General features: G+C 39.2%; 1 protein-coding gene across 1 annotated transcript in view; it reads left to right on the top strand.

Moving 5' to 3' along the window:
* The first annotated feature begins 1,197 nt into the window (after positions 1 to 1,197).
* The window catches only part of SEC16B (SEC16 homolog B, endoplasmic reticulum export factor), a 99,291-nt gene continuing 92,376 nt past the window's right edge, over positions 1,198 to 8,112 (top strand). The window contains exon 1 of the transcript XR_013174117.1: positions 1,198 to 1,533. The gene's annotated coding sequence lies outside the window, so the exon portion shown is untranslated. The remainder of the gene's footprint in view (positions 1,534 to 8,112) is intronic.

Genomic DNA, 8,112 nt, shown 5'->3' with positions numbered 1-8,112 from the left:
TATATCTGAGTCACTACTTTCAGTTCTTTTATTAGATGTGAGCTTGCTGGGTCATATGGGAATTCTGTCTTTAACCATTTGAGGAACCACCAACTTTCTGTTAACAGTATTTTGGCAACAGCTTCTTATTTCCCTTCTAAAGAAAAAAAAATGAAAAAGCAAAAACCAAAGAAACATATAAATATTTTATATGAAAGATGTTTATTAAAATTTATTTATTACTTTTTTTTCACAGCTCCACATTTGCAGGCAGTTCCCTCCAGCCTCTCCATTACATCTTGACTTACAAGGTAACATCTATTTAATGCGTAAGAATAACCTCCAGGATAACCTCTCGATTCTGTTTGGAATCTCTCAGCCACTGACACTTGATTTTGTCTCATTTTGCTCTTCCCCCTTTTGGTTGAGAAGATTTTCTCAATCCCTTGATGCTGAGTTCCAGCTCATTCTAGGATTTCTGTCCCACGTTGCCAGGAAGGTCCACACCCCTGGGAGTCATGTCCCATGTAGAGGGGGGGAGGGCAGTGAGTTTGCTTGCTGTGTTGGCCGAGAAAGAGAGAGGCCACATCTGAGCAACAGAAGAGGTTCTTTTGAGGGTGACTCTTAGGCCTAATTTTAAGTAGGCTTAGCCTATCCTTTGCGGGATTAAGTTTCATATCAACAAACCCCAAGATTGGAGGCTCGGCCTGTTGCAGATTGGAGGCTCGGCCTATTGCTTTGGCTGTGCCCACTGCCTGTGAGAATATCAAGAATTCTCCACTTGGGGAAGTTGAATTTTTATTTTATAACACTCTGCTTTGTATGCATTATATGGTACTTCTAATGGGCTCCAGAAAAGTTGTGACTTTTTATAGACTATTCAAAATGCTCCACAGAGGCATAAAACTTAAAGGAGTCTTGAAGCGAGTCTTTGTGTCAAGCCAATGATTCTTCATTAAAATGTCTAATTATTTTCTTATATCTGCTTCCTAAATCTTTAGACTCAGTTCTCTTGCAGTATGGCATATGGAATGACATTCGTTTAAACCCAGTCTTCTTTCAAAGACTATTTGAGGAAGTTAAATGGACAGTAATGGTTGTAAAATGGGTTCTCTTAAAAAACTGGCTGGTTCCTCTGGCTCTCTGATGACTTGCTTATGGCTTATTTTTGTGTTTTTTATTTTTGTGTTATTTTTCTGTTAGGAACCCCATGTGGTAAGAGATGGCTCACTCCTGCCAGTTTGTAAGGCGAGGGTAATTTACAGCTGTAGGATTAATGTCCATGATTGCTAATAATTTCTTTTCCTTTTCTTCTTTGCCCTCAGCCTGGCATAGGAGGGCAGGATTGTGGTGGTGGAGTTCACTGAAGGAACCATTGCTTCTGGGCTGACCAACCTTCTGCTCCTGGAGATGTCTCTGCCATGGAGCCCTACTGAGGTTGATACCGCAGCCGGGACATTCCCATTTCCCCTAGGATCCTGTCCTCTACTGTATAGTCCTGCCAGCCTGGGTGCATCCAGTCACACACCGGGAATGGTTTTTAAGTTGGGGAAGGTAAGATATTCTTAAGAGATGTGGATGTGGATAAGGCCAGGAAATCATCTGTGGTGAACTATTGGGTGATTCATTTCTGGATATTATAAATTCTCCTTTTATGGGATATAAAGGCAAAATGCAATGTAGTATAATGGGGTTTCATAGGCTGCAGGGACAGCAGAGTTCTCCCAGTCTTCTGGGTTGTCTGGCTGTCGACTCAGGTCTAGTTAGCCACCTGTGAAGTGGAGTCCATGAATGCCATGAAGAAGCTGAATTTTGAGAGCTCTGTCTATATAACTGGAAGTTTTTGCAGTTTAGAAAAAATATCACACATGTTGATATGAACCCCACAAACAAGTCTAAGAAGGAAACACTTAACTTGACCTCTGGTTTTCAAATATAGACACTTTAAAGTACAACCAGATGATCTAAGCTAGGGTGCTGTGAACAGAATACTAAATCATGCCCGGCATCATAAGACTATAATTCATCCATTAGTCACTGTAGTTAATTTTGTTGGCTGTCCTCTCCCCTTTTTTCATTCCTCCACAGTTCCATTATTGTGGCTTAAACTTCCTCTAAAATGTGGTTGTGTGCATGCATATGCAATATAGCGGTAAATGTGATCTGTTAGGCATTCTCTGTGAAGTCATCTTTTTTTTTTTTTTAATTTGTTTTAACTTTTGAAAACTGTTTTGGTAACTCTAGTCAGCCATAGTTGGAGGAGATGTTATGTTCAAATGCAGAGTTGTGGAGCCTAAACTGTCAATGCCAGACTTCATTGCTTACCAGCCTTCCATTTTAATGTTTTTTCTTGGGATGAGGCATTTTCTTTTTTAATATAATTTAGTTTCTTTTTACTTTGGTATGCCATTCGAGAAGGTAGCATTCTGTGATAGAAAGAGAACTTGACTGCTCATTAGAAAACTGGTTGGATTCTAGTTCTACCTTTGCCCCTCTAGTCTTGAGGCTTTGCTTTTTCTGATCTTCAGATTCCTCATCTTTAAAATTAAAGGGGTAGTAGTGTACCAGTGCTTTCCCACAGTGGGATGTAGGGATGGGCAGGTATAGGCTTGAGTTTCTTGAGCTCGGGGGCGCAGTCTTTTCTTAGGCCTGACCAGTTGCATGTTTTTACTTACTTATTCATACTTTTAAGGAAGTGTTTTGTGGCTTAGAAAAACAAAGACAAAAACAAAAACACCGATCTCTGAATCCCCTTCCATCTTGCAGCTTCTGAACTGAGATTTGCTTTACCTGAGGCTCACCCTACCTGTTGACAGATGATAAGGACAATTAGGTAGTACAGGAATGGGAACAAGTGTCAGTTTGAACTGTCTTTTCTCTCCACTGACGTTCTTACTGATATCGCTCAGGCAGGAAGGAAAGCCAGAGGTGGATTATTATTTCAGTTACCCACACTGAAGTTCTTCCTCTTCCTAAATGCAAATTAGCTATGTAATTACTAACCTCCTGTCAGCTTCCATTTGTCCATCTCCTTTCCAGTAAGGGCTTTTCAGGTAGGATTTTTGTAGTTCTTATCACTTTGCTGAGCAGAATGTTACCGAGTGGCTCTCTAAAGCCATGTACTCCAACATGCCTCAAGCATTTTGTTCACATGACATCCCATTTACCATCTCTTCTCTTTCTGTTTCTTTCAGTGTGCAAACTATTTAGAGGAATAATAATAATCCTAATGGCAGCTCATGTACCTTGGGTGCTTATTCTGGGCCGAGAACTGTGCTATATGCATTTTTTCATTTAGTCTTTGCAGCAACACTTTGAGGTAGAAACTGTTTTTATCACATTTTACAGATGAAGAAATCAAGGCTGGTAGAGGCTAAGAAATCTTCCCAGAGATGTACTAAATGACTGACCTGGGGTGCAGTCCATATCAGTCTGACCCCAGAATCTGGGCTCCTTCATACTATACCAAACTGTCTCCTCCAACAAAGAATGATCTTATAGTTAAAACAACTGGTAATCTTGTGTTTTCCTGAGCCATACCAGAATTTATATGTTTTGGTCTTTCAAAATGAAGATGATTAAATGAATGTATAATTAATTTCACTTAACTTTAAAAGCCTTTGTAATATTTTTTCATGTAAATTAGTTAACATTTTGGAAAAAATTCTTTATCCGAGCTTTTTGGGCATAGAAAATAACCACTCTACTTATAATATATGTAGTACCAGAAATACTAGTTTTCTCCAGCCAGGTGTGTTCTTCTGAGTGTGTAGACTCAGGCAAACACAAATTTCTGATAAGTTTGCCTTTGGAAGTTGATGTTAATATGAACACAAACTGCATCATAGTTTTTCTTTTAGTTAAGCATAGGATGTGAACTTCTATGCCACAGAAGGAAAACTCTGTGTTTCTCCTTCATTTATTTTCATTGTTCTTTCTTTTCAATGAGTGTCTTTTCTATAGACCCTAAACTCTATGCAGTCAAGGTCCACGTGCTGTCAGTTTACCTCTGTACCTCCTGCACCTAATGCTGCCAGACTCCAGCAGGTGCTTCAATTTGTTGACTATCTGATTGAGAGTGTAATACTGTGATTAAAGAGAATGGGCCTTTGGGGTCAGACCACCAGAGTTCGGATCATACCACACCACTTAACTGGCTTTGGGCAAGTTACTTACATCTTTGTGCCTCAGTTTCCTTATCTGTAATGGGAGCAATGATATACCCTATTTCATAGGGTTGTTAGGAGGATTAAGTAAGATAAGGCATGCAAAGCACAAAGGAAACACCTAAGAACAATTTAAAAGCATATATAGCATTTTATTTTTGGGTGCGTGGTCTGGGAATGTAGCCGTTTTTAGAATATGGAATTGAGCTTTTTCAGTTCACCTGAGCTATAACCCTGTGCACTGACGTTTCAAAGAGCAGGATTAGAGAAGCCGTCTTCAGGTTTTGAGTTTTAATTAGAACTTATTATTTTCTTAAGGGTTATAACTCTGCCATGGTGGCCCTGTGGTCTGTTCAGAGGATGGTATTATTTAGATGTGCAGAATCTATTTTCTGCCTGGAGCTTCCCATATGCATCTCACCCTCCTGCTGTATATAAACCTCAAGATTTGATCTTGTTTATTACATAAACGTCAGGTGAGATCAAAATATGAGCATATTTAATGGATAGAGGTTGTTTGAGGTTTCCTGAGTGTATCTGTAGAATATGCTTAAAAAAAGTAAACTACTCTTTTAATTCAGATGGTATATTCGTTTTAGTCCATTGTTCCACACTCAGTTAATGGGCCTCCCCGTACCTGCTTGGCCCCACCTGGCCTGGACCTTGGCCACTTGTCCCTCTTCTCCAGTGCTGGCCCACTCTAGCCCATCCCTGCGGTTGTGCAGCCCAGACTGCTGTCACTAGGGCGCTTCTCCTAACGCCTTCCACTGTCTCTTGCATTCCCAGGGGTGAAGGCTGATCTTCAGCAAGTCCTCTACTGTGCCCACGGGGTGGGAGCTGCAGCAGAGGTGCAGAACTCAGGCTACGGACACTATACTTTGGGAAAATTCATTTGTTTATATATCGCCTGGACTTTTTTTTAAATCAGGTATAATTTACATATAGTAAACCTCTTTTTCTTTTAGATGTATAATTTTCTTGAGTTTTGACAAGCATATGCAATCAAGAGAGAGTATTTGCACCCATCCCCAAAAGTTCCCTTGTACCTCTTTGTAGTTTGTCCCCTTTTCCCACCCTCTAGCCCTTGACAACCATCAATCTGTTTTCTGTTCCTATAGTTTTGCCTTTCCTAGTATGTGATGTAAATGGAATCATAAAATTCGTAAGCTCTCGAGTTTGGCTTCTTTTTTTTATATTACAAAATTTTTATCTTTTATTTTTATACCATAGTGATAACAATCCATATTTCCCATTTGGAGCAACTCTGGTGAGGGATGATGAAAGTAAATTTGTGGAGTATGCCTCATGATGTGTCGTCCCACACAGAGGCAAACAGCCACAGAATCCTGTACAACTTCATAGCTGAGGCCATAGACTCAGAGGTGAGCACTTTCTGAGACCTCCCCATGTGGAGATGATAATGTACAGTTAAAAAAAGGCAATTACTGACAGCCATCTTGAAATAAAGAAAAGAATGAAGGATGAGATATTTGGAATGAAGGGCAGGTGCTTTAGCAAGCATGATAGTTTGCTAGTTGCTAATTAGAGCTGGACTTGGTAGACCTACCTGATAAACAGGTGAGGTTCATGTCTCATTACTCCCTTAATGGTACAAAAACTACATGCAAGGCAGTGATGGTCAAGAGCATAAAGATAATTTACTGTCTTAAATGACTTCAGCAGTGAGTTTGACTTCTCTTAATTAGTATAGTGCTTCTGAGATGCAGTCATGTTGTTGCATGAGTCAGTCATTTGTTCCCTTTTGTGGCTGACTAGTATTTCATTGTATGGATGTCCTGTAATTTGTTTATTCAAATTACATTTGAATTGTTCTTAGTGATTATGAATGAATCTTCCAAAACCATTCATGTGCAGGTTTAGGTGTGGACAGATGCTTTTATTTATCTTAGGACTGGAATTTCTGGGTCAGGTCCTAAGCTGTGTTTAAGTTTTAAGGCATGGCCAAACTGTTTTCCAAAGTGGTTGTGCCATTTTGCATTCCCACCAACACATAGGGGAGTTCCTGCTGCTCCGCATCTGTCAGCACTTCTTATTGTCTGTTGGTTTCTTTTATTTTAGCTATTTCAATAGGTGTGTAGTGGCATATGATTGTGAGTTTAATTTGCATTTCTCTGATGACTAATAATCTTAAGTATGTTTTTATGTGTTCGTTAGCCATCTGTATCTCTTCTTTAGTGAAATGCAATGACTGACTTATAAGAAGATTCAAATCAACTTGTATCACAGCAAAGATATGATTATAATTTGGCTATTGCAATGTATAATCAAGTACAAGTTTTTGCCTCTTAAAAACAATCCCACTCAGCCCTGATATATTCATTCACTCATGAATTTATTTTATTCATCAAACATTCACTGAGTATCTTCTTTATGCCAGTCAATAAAAAGTAAGATTTAGTTCTGTCCTGAAGGAGTTCATTTTTTTGTTGGGAAGATTTCAGGGCAGTTCAATGATAGGGAGAAGAGCTGGTTTCTAATGGGAACTATGAATCAGCATGATATATTTAGGGAACTATAAATTAATCTGATTATTCCTGCTTGATGAACTAATTAGAAATTCCAACAACAGAACCTTCACATTCTAAAACAAAACATTATCCTCCCCTGTCCCAGACTCCAGATTGCATGTCTCCAGAGACGAATTTAATTATGGCTTCATCCCAGTAGTGAACCACAAGGCAAATTCTCTACTGGGATGAATTGGGAACTGCCTATGTATCCATCATTGGTGAGCAGCTTACCCCTCAGTGAGACAGCCTTTACAACGTGTCCCTAGCCATCTGAATTAGCTATCAAAAGGTCTTGAGCTAAAAGAAACACCCTGATCTAAAACCATACACTTTGCTTCTTAGTCTCTTGTTTAGAGTCTTATAACTCTTATTAAACACCCAGTCCTTAAAAATACTGGTTGTCTGGTTTCCCAACCCAGATAGAGACTGCAAGGTAAAAAGGGTCAGAGGTGGATTATTTTTAGAAGCAGTTGCAATGATAACAGAAGTAGCGACTTGTCATGGAGAGAGATGACAGCACATCTAAAAAAACCGAAGGGAAGAAACAGAAGATAAAACAATGGATGTTCAGAATCATGAGATCCCCAAAGTTAGGGAACAAAAAAAGGTTATGCTCCCCCAATGTTATCTTTTAAAGAAGTTGGGGAAATATGTGATATATTTTTATAAAGTTTTATACTCCAAAATGGTTAAAAGTTTTAGTTCTTGGAGCGGCAACTTTTTAAAAAATGCTAACATTATTTACAGGGGATCCCTCATTTCCCTAGGATGCCAGCTATCACTGTTCTGAATAATACTGATTTCCCAAAGCTTTTTTTTTATTATTGGGTTACTACAAACTTCTGGGAACAAGAGACTTCTGACTGACAGGGACAGTGACGCAGCAGTGAGTCACCGGAGACGTGTCTGGTGTGTTGAGTGATGGATGGGGCGGGGGTGAGTGTTTCCAACATCTGTCTGGACTTCTCCCTCCTCCGAGTGAGTCTGAATCTGCTTAGATTGGAAAGGTCGCTGTAAGGCACAAAGTCTCGAAAAGCAGATGTTTTTGAAACCAGTGATTTTATGCTGTATAGACATTGCCATGATTATTTGTTTTTGTGTTTATTTTATTCATTTTACTTTTATATTTGTGCTTATTTTTAATGATTTACTTTTCCCACACTTTTTTTGGGTGGGGATCTTGAGGGTAGAGGTTGGGCTAATCATACTTCTCAATTCAAAGCACGTTTTTCTCGCTAGACCACACAGGCCCCTTCTTTTGCCTTTATGTCTGTATATTTGTATTATCAAGTCTGTGTTTATTTCTTTCGCTTAGCCTCATTTTCCTCTGCCATTCCCATTCATTTTCTTCCCCTCTGAGTCAGTAAAACACACAGAATTATTTTGTGTGATCATGGTTTTTTTTTAAATGTGTACCACACTTTTTTTATCAGAGA

Source organism: Tamandua tetradactyla, chromosome 4 (assembly GCF_023851605.1).
Source record: "Tamandua tetradactyla isolate mTamTet1 chromosome 4, mTamTet1.pri, whole genome shotgun sequence".
In the NCBI taxonomy this organism is placed as follows: Eukaryota; Metazoa; Chordata; class Mammalia; order Pilosa; family Myrmecophagidae; genus Tamandua; species Tamandua tetradactyla.
This window is presented reverse-complemented; position numbering and strand designations above follow the sequence as displayed.